Genomic DNA, 12,350 nt, shown 5'->3' with positions numbered 1-12,350 from the left:
CCAGCCCCCATGACAGCTTTTGCCACATGGGAAACAAGTTTTTGTGTAGGCCCCAGTCATATGGTGAGCCAAGCTTTATTATGTGCTCCACATTCCCACAGTGGCAAGGCCATGAGGTAAAACTTATATTGTTGCATACCATGAGGCTATTCTCACGACCACAGGAAAGCAGGCTAAGGAAGCTCAGCCTGCTTTCCTGTGGTCATGTGCTGCAATGGGAGCCGCATGGCTTCTGGCAGCAAACCTCACTAAGTATTCCCCCCCTCCCCCAGTTAAACAAGGTTAGTGGAGCGAGCGCTCTGCTAACCCCATTTTCCAGATCATGAAACGCCGTGGCATGGCTCCACGCCGTGGCATGGCTCCACACCGTGATGACTCATGAGGAAACCCTCAACCAGGAGGCTACAGCAAGCATCCCGGGGTTGGGGGTCCCCCCAGAATGCCCCACACACTTGTGTGGGGCATCTTGGGACTTCCGGGGGCCGGGCAGCCTCTGATCCCCACCACCACTACTGGCTCCATGATGGCGTCAGTAATGGTGTGGGCGGCCGATCTGGACACCCCGGGTGAGCTCCCTGCTAGTCTGTGGGGAGAGCAGGCAAGCCTGCTCTCCTCGCAGATCCCGGTTAGGCTCTACACATGGATTGTGTGTAGAGCCTGCATATCAAGCTCCTCATGTAGCTAGCAATGTTATGGGACACGTAGAGACCCTATTCAGACATAGGAAAGTGGGGATGCTGTACTATTGGACTATTTTCCTGAGAGTGTGCTTGGAAGTCTCAACATGATGTTTGCTGAAATTCCACCTCCACCCCCACTTTATTTGTTTGTTTTATATTCATATAAACCACTTTGGGAACTTTTGTTGAAAAGCAGTAAATAAAATAATAATAATAATAATAATAATAATAATAATAATAATAATAATAATGAAGATGTAAACTTGAAGAAAGAAACAGAGGGTTTAATACTGGCTGCAGAAGAACAGGCACTAAGAACAAATGAAATAAGAGCAAAAGTCGAAAAATCCACCACAAACAGCAAGTGCCGCCTTTGTAAAGAAGCAGATGAAACAGTGGACCACCTAATCAGCTGTTGTAAAAAGATCGCACAGACTGACTACAAACAAAGGCATGACAAAGTAGCAGGGATGATACACTGGAACATCTGCAAAAAATACAAGCTACCTGTAGCCAAAGATTGGTGGGACCATAAAATTGAAAAAGTGGTAGAAAATGAAGAGGTAAAAATATTATGGGACTTCCGACTACAAACAGACAAACATCTGCCACACAATACACCAGATATAACTGTAGTCGAGAAAAAAGAAAAACAAGTCAAAATAATTGACATAGCAATACCAGGGGATAGCAGAATAGAAGAAAAAGAAATAGAAAAAATCACCAAATACAAAGATCTACAAATTGAAATTGAAAGGCTGTGGCAGAAAAAGACCCAAAACCAGTCAAGAACACCTGTCTGACTGTGTAAAAAAAAAAATTAATAATAATAATAATAATAATAATAATAATACTAGTACCACCAGCACCTGAGGAAGTCAGGTGGGGTAGATAAAAATGCCTGTGCTGCTGCATATTTGGAAACAATGACAATGTCACAAAACAGGGCAGTTCTGCTCTTACTTAAAACTCTACAGCAGGGGCATGTGGACAATGGAGCAAGGGGGGACAACCATCCCTCGGCTGCCAGACCCCCTTGCCCCCTCCCACACCTAGCCAGCGAATGAAGTGCTTGCCAGCTGGGAGTGTGAGGCACACCCTTCTCCTCCTCAGCTAGTGTTCCATTGAAACACTGGCCAGGCTGGTGGGGAAGCCGACCCAGTCAGCGTTTCAATGAGAACACTGACCAGGGAGGATGGGACAGGAGGGTCTGAAGGACCATCTCATGGGCAGTAGCCACACCCCTTGCATCTGACATCAGATGCAGGGGGTGTGGACAGTAGTGGGGACGGGGCCTGTCAGCCCCTGCAGTGTTTTCCCAGTCAACGTTGAATAAATGACAGGGAGCTCCTTTCTCTGCCTCCTCAGGCAGGGAAAGAAGCTCCCAGTCAGTGATTCAAAGAACTACTGACTGGGGAAACTCTGCAGGAGCTGACAGGCCCCATCCCTATTACTGGCCACATCCCCTGCATCTGATGGTGCTTGGGGAGTGCATGCGCTGTGCATGCGTGATTTGAAACCACAAGGGGGAGAGCCACTGGCAAGCTCCCTACACACCCCTGCTGTGCAGACATAGTTGTGTGACACAACACCCATTGTTTAGAGTGGGCTTTGTGCCACATAACTTCACGTATGCAATTTTAAGTCATAGTGGAAGTTTCCTGTTTCCCCAACACTGCCAGCAGTTTTACACACAGCAGTGCGAATGGATGTTCAGCCACCTATGCATTGCTGCACATTATGTGGGGCACAGAGTTTAACTATTCATGGACGGCTGTTTCAAACTTTATTTATTTATTTATTTATTTATCAATCAATCAATCAATCATATTTTTATTCCGCCTGATATGTATATCTCTAGGCGGTGTACAAAATTTAAAATATTTAAAAGTCACAAATTAAAATACATGACAATAAGAACAATAGAATGAAATTATTAAAACAGGTTTTTTTAAAGTTATTAAAATTAATTCTGATTAAAAGCCTGAGAGAACAGGAGGGTCTTGAGGTTCTTCCTGAAAACAAACAGAGAAGGAGATGCTCTTATTTCAGCAGAAAGCTTATTCCAAAGCCCTAGGGCAGCCACATAAAAAGACCGGTCCTGGGTCGCCACCAATCGAGCCGGTGTTAACCGTAACCGGATCTCTCCAGAAGTTCGTAACAGGCAGCAGGGATTATGACAAAGGAGGCGCTCTCTCAAATAGCCTGGACCCAAGCCATTACAAAAACTACAAGGTTTTGCAGGATGCCAGAATCTCTTCTGCAACATTTGAAGGGCATTTTTGTTTCTGGGAACATGTAAAGAAATCTCCTGAGAAATTTCACTTGTCTTAATAAATTCATTTGACTTCCCTAAAACATTCACAGATGTTTAGCCTTGGAAGCCAGGGGTGCATGTACCCCCAGAAGCATCTGAGAAGTTCCCTCCTCATTTTACTGAACTTGCCTCAAGAAACCTATAATCAATCCCCAAAACATATTTTAATCTCCCTAGAAGTGTTTTCTCCCCGCTAAAAAAATTTAAGCAAGGGATGTTCCTCAAGCTTTTCCTCTGTCTGTACCTGTGTTGAAAACAACTCTTGGGAGCAATTTTAAAAATGCTGGTACCAACGCTAAAGAACACTCTGGTAGCATCTCTGGGTCCTCCCTCCCCTGTCTTGCTGCTGGAGATGCCAGTGATATAGTCACAAATTCAGAAGTTCAGCCACTCTTCATGATGGCTCCCATCCCACGGCCATGCCCACCCCAATGACTACACCTCTCACTTAGATAGATGCAATAATGTGTGTGTGTGTGTGGTGGTGGTGGGGGAGGGGGTTCAGTTTCAAGAAGTCAAGGATCATATAGACTCTAGAGAATACTAGAATGAATGACAGAGAATGCCCACTGAAATACACTGGTTCCTTCCAAATGGCCATTCAGAAATTCTATGCATTCCTATGATCATTTGGAAGGAACCAGTGCATTTCAGCAGGCATTCCCTGTTATTTGTTTTAGGACGTCCTGACACTAGTCCACCATAGGACTTGCATGCTGACGGTCCCAGGTTCAAACCCTGGAAGCATCTCTAGGGAGGGCTGGGAAAGACTCTTACCTGAAACCATGGAGACCCACTGCCGGTCACTGTAGACAATACTGAGATAAATGGACCAATGTTCTGACTCAGAATAAGACAGGGTCCTATGTTCCTAAGACAGGAAGAATGGTAATAAACCGTTTGAATAGCAAGAGCAGCACATTTTTTCCATGTAGAAAGCCAAGGGCTTTGCGTCCCTGCTGAGACCCTGGAGGGGAACAAGTACCGGGACTGCTTCCCTGCCCATCCCTGCAGCACTACACCATTGGGTGCCAGAGACTGAACCTCGGACCTTGTTCTTGCAAAGCAGGTGCTCTGTCACAGAGTCACCAAGTTCTCTAAGAGCTGCTATTCAAACATTACAGAACAGTTTTTATTTATTTATTTATTTATTTATTTATTTATTTACACACACAGTCAGACAGGTGTTATTGACTGGTTTGTTTTATTCAGACATCGAATCCTTCCCAAGGACCTGGGATGGCTGAATTTTAATATCAATGTTGTTGCTGTTATTATAGATATTGTCGCAGAATATAGGCTGTTTCCAGTAAAGTTGCTTTTTGTAATTGGTTAGTGGTGATTTCTGTGGCCCCTATGATGTTGAGGTGCTCTTCAAGGTGTTTTGGAATTGCACCTAGGGTGCCAGTGACCACTGGGATTATTTTGGTCTTCTTCTGCCACAGCCTTTCAGTTTCAATTTGTAGATCTTTGCATGTTGTGATTTTTTTCTATTTTTCTTCTATTCTGCTATCCCCTGGTATTGCTACGTCAATTATTTTAACTTACAGTTATATCTGGTGTATTGTGTGGCAGATGTTTGTCTGTTTGTAGTCCGAAGTCCCATAATATTTTTCTATCTTCATTTTCTACAACTTTTTCAATTTTATGGTCCCACCAATTTTTGGCTACAGGTAGCTTCTTCTTTTTTTGCAGATGTTCCAGTGTATCATCCCTGCTATTATTTATTTATTTATTTATTTATTTATTTATTTATTTGATTTATATACCGCCCTTCCAAAATGGCTCAGGGCAGTCTACCATTTGCCTTTGACTGTGGTGGGAAAGCAGCACCCCTTGTTTTGCAGTACAGTCACCCCTTGCCAACCGCTAGGTTTCTGGCAAAACGTCATCATTGGTAAATTTGCAGTTGCTGAGGCATTAAAGTCTACAGGAGACAAGGGGTTTGGGGAATCATGGCCACAAAAAGACCTAAAAATAAAGCGGGGGGAGGGGGGAATACAAAAAATTGCTATTTTACAAGTTGTGTAATATTGCCAAGTCACCAAGAAGAATGAGCAGATCGAACCTCCGGATATCTTTTGAACCCTCCAAAATCACTCAAAGGCTAAAATTGGCAAGGGACAGCAAGTTCAGCAAGGGTCACCAAGAGGAACGAGCAGATCAAACCTCTGAACCCCCCTCCCTCCCAAAAATATAGGTGAAACCCCTCCAAAATCACTTTAAAAAACCCCTTGCCAAACATGGATACCCAGAACGCGGTTCTCAAGACCTGTCACAATTTCCCTTTCGGATATACTCAAAACCATTGGTAAAACCATGGTTGGCAAGGGATGACTGTAACTAGTATTAAACAAGTAGGGAACTGACAATTTTCCAGTTGTCCTCTCTGTTGGAGATGGAGTTCCAGTGCATTGACTTTTTGCACCAACTATCCTAATGAAACCTAGGGGCACTGGGAGTAGAGGTAGTTAGTAAGGGTCCCCTTACCTGTCCCTGCTTTACCTCTATTCGATGACCCCTGCCTTGACTCCTCAGGTATTTCCTGTAGTGAGTCAGTCCTCCTTCCTTTCCTCTTGGAGAGCAGATGGGAGCATCTCTCTCTCTCTCTCTCTCCCCCACCTATTCATTATGTAGTTCATAGTTAGGCTAGGTCTTTCCTATCTCAAATGTACTTAACCTATAAACCTTATTTAGTTTAGACCGCACTACAATCTCCATGCGCATTCTTAAGCAGCTGCAACAACAAAGCTCTGCACTACTTCATAACTGGAGTGGGCACCTTCCTCTTGGCGCTTTGCTAAACAGTTACAAACTCCAATGCTCTCAGAGAGGCATGTTCCAGTTTGAACAATCCTTAAGGCTTCACTTCCTTCTGTAGAAGTCCCAAAGCAATCACCAGCACACAAGATCATCCTGCGAATCCAAGATGCACAACTGAGGCTTATATGAAACCAATACTTTTTGGATGTAGCGTCAAGAACAAAATAGATAATCCTAATGTAGTGGTTTAATTTAAGATACAAGGATTTGTTTGAACGGGTAAGGAGATTAGGAGCAAGATTTACAAATCACCAAAAGAGAATATTAAAATCATTCACAGACTGCTGTTATGAAACACTAGCATGGTTTGCAAAAGATTAACGTAAAAAAAAAAAAACACAATTATTGGGCCAAGGGTTTTCCAAGGAGAATCCTCTCGCTGAAGCAGCTGCCCGGCTTTAGAAATGAATTTTTGTATTACTCATATAAATGCATATTTTGAACAATATTCTGTGGCCAACATCCAGCACAGCGTTACTTCGGTTGTGGAAGTAGCCCTTCTGCAGATTTCCCCATTGTCCGAAATGGGGAAATCTGTGGAAGCACTGCTTCTGCAGCTGACCCAATTGCACAGTCCTGATGCTGCCTTTGAAGGGTGCAACAGCCTCCATATTTCACACGTTGTGCAATAACTCAAATGGGGGATCTGCAGAAGCGCTGCTTGCACAACTGCTCCATTTGTGCAACCCCGACACTGCCTCTGACAGGCACAGTGTAACACTGCCATAGTCACTAGGCTGGATATTGGCCTGCATTTCTGAAAAAAGGTAAAGCATGTTTGAAACATCTGTCAGTTTTTGTATAAGGCCTGTATTGCAGTAGGTCTTTAGAAGCTTAACCTCCAATAGAATTCACGGGGAAAATTTCAACCCCTGTCAAGCATGTTGTGCAATACCTCAATAGAGCTCTCCCCATGATCCACGAGAAGAGCTCGCAGGCGGTCTGCAGGGAAGGACAGTTAAATGTTACCTTAGACGGTTAAATGTTACCTTACATTACCGAGTTACCTCAGAGAGCACCTTCTTCTGCATGTTCCTCACCGCACATTAAGGTCATCTGAGGAGGTCCGTCTCCACTGAAGTTACCACTGGTTCATCTTGTGGCAACGCAGAGGCGGGCCTTCTCTGTAGCTGTTCCTGGGCTGTGGAATGCACTCCCGGTAGAAATCCGTAATTTGAGTTCATTACTGTCTTTCAGGATAGCCCTTAAAACCTATCTGTTTGGCCTGGCCTTCCAGGGTTTTAAAATTACAGTAAACTGTTTTAAATGGTTTAAAATGTTTGCCATGGTTTTCCAGGGTTTTTAGCAGTTTGAATTTTTAAATTGGTTTTATTCTGTTTTTATAGGTTTTTATTTTAATTGTTAACTGGTTTTAATTGTTTTTATCCTGTTGTAAACCACCCTGAGCCATTTTGGAAGGGCGGTATATAAAATCAATCAATCAATCAATCAAATAAATAAATAAATAAAGTACCTTCCCTGCAAACCATCGGCTTGTAGTCCCTGGGCAGGCGGATCGCCAGCCCAGACAACCAGCAGCTCCCAGGGTTGGGGTGCCAGGAAGTGCCGCCGCATGTCACCCTGCCCCCTGGAGCCCCAATAATGCACCATGCAAGTGTGCAGTGCATTACTGAGACCCCCCTCCCCACTGAGTGTGCCAGCCGAGGCTGACACACAACTAGAAAAACGAGGTTACGGGAGCGCTCCCTTCGCCCAGTTTTGCACACTCATGTTAAGAGCCTCAATGTATTTTAATTCTGTAGTGTTGTCCTTTAAGGACATTGCCACTGGCATCCTAGCACACAATACCCCCAGAGGTCATGTAGTTCCATAACTGGTTTTGTAGATGGTCATAAATTCCCCATTGTCATAAGTGGACCAATGCCTGCTGACTGTATGCTTGCAAAGTTCATACACACCTGTTCTGGTGCCCTTGGTATCATCTTGATAGTCCCATCTCACATCCTGCTTTTGCAACATGTTTGCAAAATACCTTTTGATGGCCTTTCTGTTTCTAGGATGTCCTGCTGTTTCAACCCCAGCTCACCTTTGTACTTTGGGGGAGGGGGGGAACCTAAGAGGTCACAGGGCCTCCTCTGCTCCTGGCATACAATTACGCGCTTTTGTGGCTCCTTTGGCACACGGCACAACACATAGGAAACGCAGAACAAAGAAGGAGCAGTAGAGCTGAAGACTATGGTTGTAAGGGATACATAGGTACCCTGTGATAGCAACATAGGAAGCTGCCTTACTGAGTCAGACTATTGGTCCCTCTAGCTCAGTATTGTCTACACTGATTGGCAGCAGCTTCTCCAAGATTTCAGGCAGAAGTATCTCTCAGAACTAATTAGAGATACCAGAGATGGAGCTTGGGACCTTCTTCCTGCAAGAAGGTATTCTACCAACAAATAATAGTTTTTGTTTCATGACATATATTGAGAGTTAAGCTCCCCTCCAATAGGAGTGCCACTTTTTCAGGGACAGGGGAGGACTCCTGTGCCTGTATCAGTTGTATGACAAACATTCAGTTAGTAAAACCTTTTCCTAGGATGGAGACATAGTGATGGGAGGGGGAAACTATGCCTGTTGAATTTCACGTCACTGTTAAAGGCACAGGAGCCCTGCCAGGAAAAAAAAAAGGTGTCAACCATAACTCATTTAAAGATGAGCAGTTGCTATGGCATACAGGACTGCATTATCGTTGCTAATTTAAAAGTTGCAACAGCCACAAGAAAACCACATACTGCAGGTACCTTGTGACAACCAATGGGGGCTTTGATAGTTACCCCTCTACTTGTACTATAAGAATGAAAACCATATTCCATGAAGTCCAGTCAACTCACTAGCTTCACCAATGCAAAAGAACAACATCCCCCTATAAACTATTATCGCTCCCCTTCCCACAAAGAACCCTGGGAGTTGTAGTTTTGTGTAGCTCCAAGACTTGTCTGCTGGGGACCCCTAGTGTTCTTACAGAGGTACAGTTTAAATGTTTTCTGGATGGGAGACACAGTGGTTAAATAAACCAGTTTAAACTTATGGTGTCCTGAAAAGCAGCCTATCCATATAAACTCAGTAATGCCTTTTAGCTTTATAGCAGTTTTTTAAAAATACTAGCTCAACTCAGTGATGCTAAAGGCTGATTTCAGTGTGGGGAGAGGGGAGGGAAATTCACAGGCTTCAAAGGCCTGCTCTTGGAATTCTTAATTGCAAATAAAAAATATCTTTTAAGAATATTTGTTGTGGTTCATTTTTTAAAAACACCTTATATTAACTGCTATATAGTGGGATTATTAACAAGGGCCAAGCAAACACACCCAGCACCTTTTTAAAACAAAAGGTTCTGCAACTTTGGTGTGCACATCCAGTGTATACATGGGATAGTCTGATAAATATCCAGAACCAGTGAGCTGGCTAGAGAGTATTTATTTATTTAAAAGGTGTTATATGCTGCCATTCTTCACAAGCGAATTCATGGTGACTTATGAAAAGACTGTGTTATATTGTGTAAAACACACAATATAACAGTAAAAACATAATAAAAGCGACAGCCTATAAAACCATTAAAAAGCACAGATATGAAGATTATCATCAAAACAGGGCAGTCACCATGGTTTTTTCACCATTCATTGTCCAACTGGAGATGACGCTCTTCATTTACCATAGAATGATTCGAAAGGTGATGGAGTGGGGCCTTCTCTGTCATGGAACCCAGCTGCCTAAATCACTCACCTTCAGGATGTTCCCCCACCCCTTTGTACAGGTTCTGTTGCCAATGGTTCTGTTGCAAAGACTTTTGCTGAGAAAATTGTCTGTTTGGTTTCTTTCTGCTGCTGCATTTTTGTTTTAGCTGTTTTACTGATTTTATATCCTAGTTTTAAAGGACCGTTTATCATCTTGAGTGTTAGATTGCTGAAAAGATTACTGTGAAACTTTGCAATAAATAGTTAGAAGATGATAAGTTTCCAGAGTCCTGTCAAGCTTACTTCTTGGTAATGGGATAGAATACTACCTAAGAGGATTTTTTCTCTTCTATCTCTGTAACTAAAAAGGCTAGAAGCCACAATCCTATGAATACTTACCCAGGAGTAAACCCCATTGAACAAAGTGGGGCTTTTTTCTGAATAAGCATTGTAGCTTATACAGTACGGTGCTGCTGCGGTATCCTATCTGATAATTTTATTTGTTTGTTTATTTATTCAATCAAATTTGTAAACTGCCCCAAACTTCCATCTCTGGGTGGTTTACAACAACATAAAGCAAATTAAAACAAAAATGAAAACCATAAAACAATTTAAAACCACAGTCAAGTTAAAAAGCTTGGGTGAAAAAATGAGTCTTTAGGGACTTCTAAAAAGTTGTCAGAGATGATCGTTATTTAGAAATTTGTTCTAGTAAGGATTCTGTAGAGAATGAGGAGTTGGCGTCAGAATAGAAAAGGGAAAAGAGGAAGAAAGAATGAAATGGAGTTGTTTCTTAATAAAGATCTCCATTAAAACTACATAAGATGCTTTAATTTTACGAGGGAAGCAGATACAAAAGGTGTTTGCTGTTTTTTTGGTTTGTTTTTTTAAACCCCTCTTGTCAAACTAGGCTCAGAGAAGTGGAAAAAGTAAATAAAAATAGGACCTGTCCCAGCATAATCACTGGGGCACCTGGAGTGGACACCAGCCCCAAACAAACAAAGGTCAAGTCTTCTCCTCTCCCTAAATTGTGATTGCTTTCAGGGATTCCAAACTTCTACAACTCCATGAGGCTGTTCTCACAACCAGCTGCAAGCTAAGGGAGCCCAGCCCAGTTTCGTCTTTGTGGGGCTTCCGGCAACCATCCCTCTTAAATGCCCCCCCCCCCCCCCCGTCCATTGAACAAGGTTAGTGGATCACGTGGGCCACTTAACCCTGTTTTTCAGATCGTGGGTCACTGTGGCATGGCTCTGCGCTGCGGCGACTCAGAAGTAGACCCCCAATTGGGAGGCTACAACAAGCTTCCTGGTGTCGGGGGGCTCCCCAGAATTCTGATACTTCCAGGGGTTGGGAGGCCCCCAATCCCCACCACCCCAACTGGTTCTGTGATGGAGCCGGTAATTGTGCAGGCAGCTGATCTGGCCACCTAGGTTGAGCTGCCTCCTTGTGTGCAGGGAGAGCAGCTCAAGCCACTCTCCCTGCAAACCCCCTTATGGCGCTTCATAGTGCTCATGTGAAGCGCCTCCATGTATTCCTCAGCCCTAATGAAACCTATTTCCTTGTGGTGTTTCATGCCACTCCTTCTGTAATTTTTTGTAAACTGCAGTGTACACTCTAATGGTGTTGGGCTCGTTTTTACCCTAAATGCATATAATGTCAAACTGAAATTAACATGCACCTGCTGGTTTCATACTTGCATGTTAAAAAATAAAATCACTATTATTGATCCCATTACTCCCCCCGCCCCCACTTTGCAGTTGGTGTCATGCTAATGACAACCTATCCACATGGTTGTTTCTATGACTTTATTTGGGGTACTTCTGACCTCATTGCCAGATTAGTAAAATATACTTTTGAGGGGAAAATAGTTAAATGGGAGATGCCTAGAATGTTGTTGAAAGCCTAGAGTATTGTTCAAAGGTCTAGGTCAGGCCCGCACAACATAAGGCCTAGGGGCCGGATTTTGCCCACAGGGACCTTTTTGCTGCCCTACCAGCAGGAATATCCTGCAGCCACTGCACCCCTGAAAGGCAAAAGGCCCTCTTTTGGTTCAGTTCCCTTTTCTCCAAGGGGGCCATTTTCTGTCCTCTCCGAAACTGCCTTAAAACACCAACCTATGAATGTTTACTTAGAAATATGCCGAGTGTTACCAGTGATGTTTACTCCTAAGTAAGCATGGCTAGGATTGTAACCTGAAAGCAATAACCTGAAAACAATAGCTTCCTAAAGAGGAGAAGACTTGACCTTTGTTTGGGGCTGTTGTGCACTCCAGGTGCCCCAGTGATTATGTTGGGAGTGGGACAGGTCCTATTTTTTGGCAGCTATCCTTAGTTAAAACTATGGGTTCTTGAACAAGGAGAAAATATTAGAAGAGAGCTGGTCTTGTGGTAGCAAGCATGACTACTTCTTTCTTTCTTTATTACGTTTATATCCCACTCTTCCTCCAAGGAGCCCAGAGCATACGTAAGTTGTCCCCTTAGCTAAGCAGGGCCCACCCTGGTTGCATATGAATGGGAGACTAGAAGTGTGAGCACTATAAGATATTCCCCTCAGGGGGTGGAGATCTTCTGGGAAGAGCAGGTTTCAAGTTCCCTCCCCGGCTTCTCCAAGATAGGGCTGAGAGAGATTCCTGCCTGCAACCTTGGAGAAGCCGCTGCCAGTCTGTGAAGACAATAATGAGCTAGATAGACCAATGGTCTGACTCAGTATATGGCAGCTTCTTATGTTCCTATTCAGAAATAATTAATAATAGCTAACATTTGTATTTTTAATAATTAATTTTAATGTAATAATGCATAAGAATTAACCTCAGCCCCTGAACACCACATTGTGAGGCATTTGAGTTGT

The 12,350-nt window shown here is 43.4% G+C and overlaps 1 long non-coding RNA gene across 1 annotated transcript; it reads right to left on the bottom strand.

Moving 5' to 3' along the window:
* Positions 1–2,578: 2,578 nt before the first annotated feature.
* On the bottom strand, positions 2,579–7,143 carry LOC128340680 (uncharacterized). The gene is made up of 3 exons (XR_008313878.1): positions 6,828–7,143; positions 3,775–3,868; positions 2,579–2,695 (listed from the first exon to the last, which is right to left on the bottom strand). It is a non-coding gene; the product is annotated as an uncharacterized LOC128340680 (long non-coding RNA).
* Between the last annotated feature and the right edge of the window lie 5,207 nt (positions 7,144–12,350).

The sequence above is a fragment of the Hemicordylus capensis genome, chromosome 1 (assembly GCF_027244095.1).
Source record: "Hemicordylus capensis ecotype Gifberg chromosome 1, rHemCap1.1.pri, whole genome shotgun sequence".
Classification (NCBI taxonomy): Eukaryota; Metazoa; Chordata; class Lepidosauria; order Squamata; family Cordylidae; genus Hemicordylus; species Hemicordylus capensis.
The sequence above is the reverse complement of the archived record's forward strand: the minus strand, read 5'-3'. Positions and strand labels throughout refer to the sequence as shown.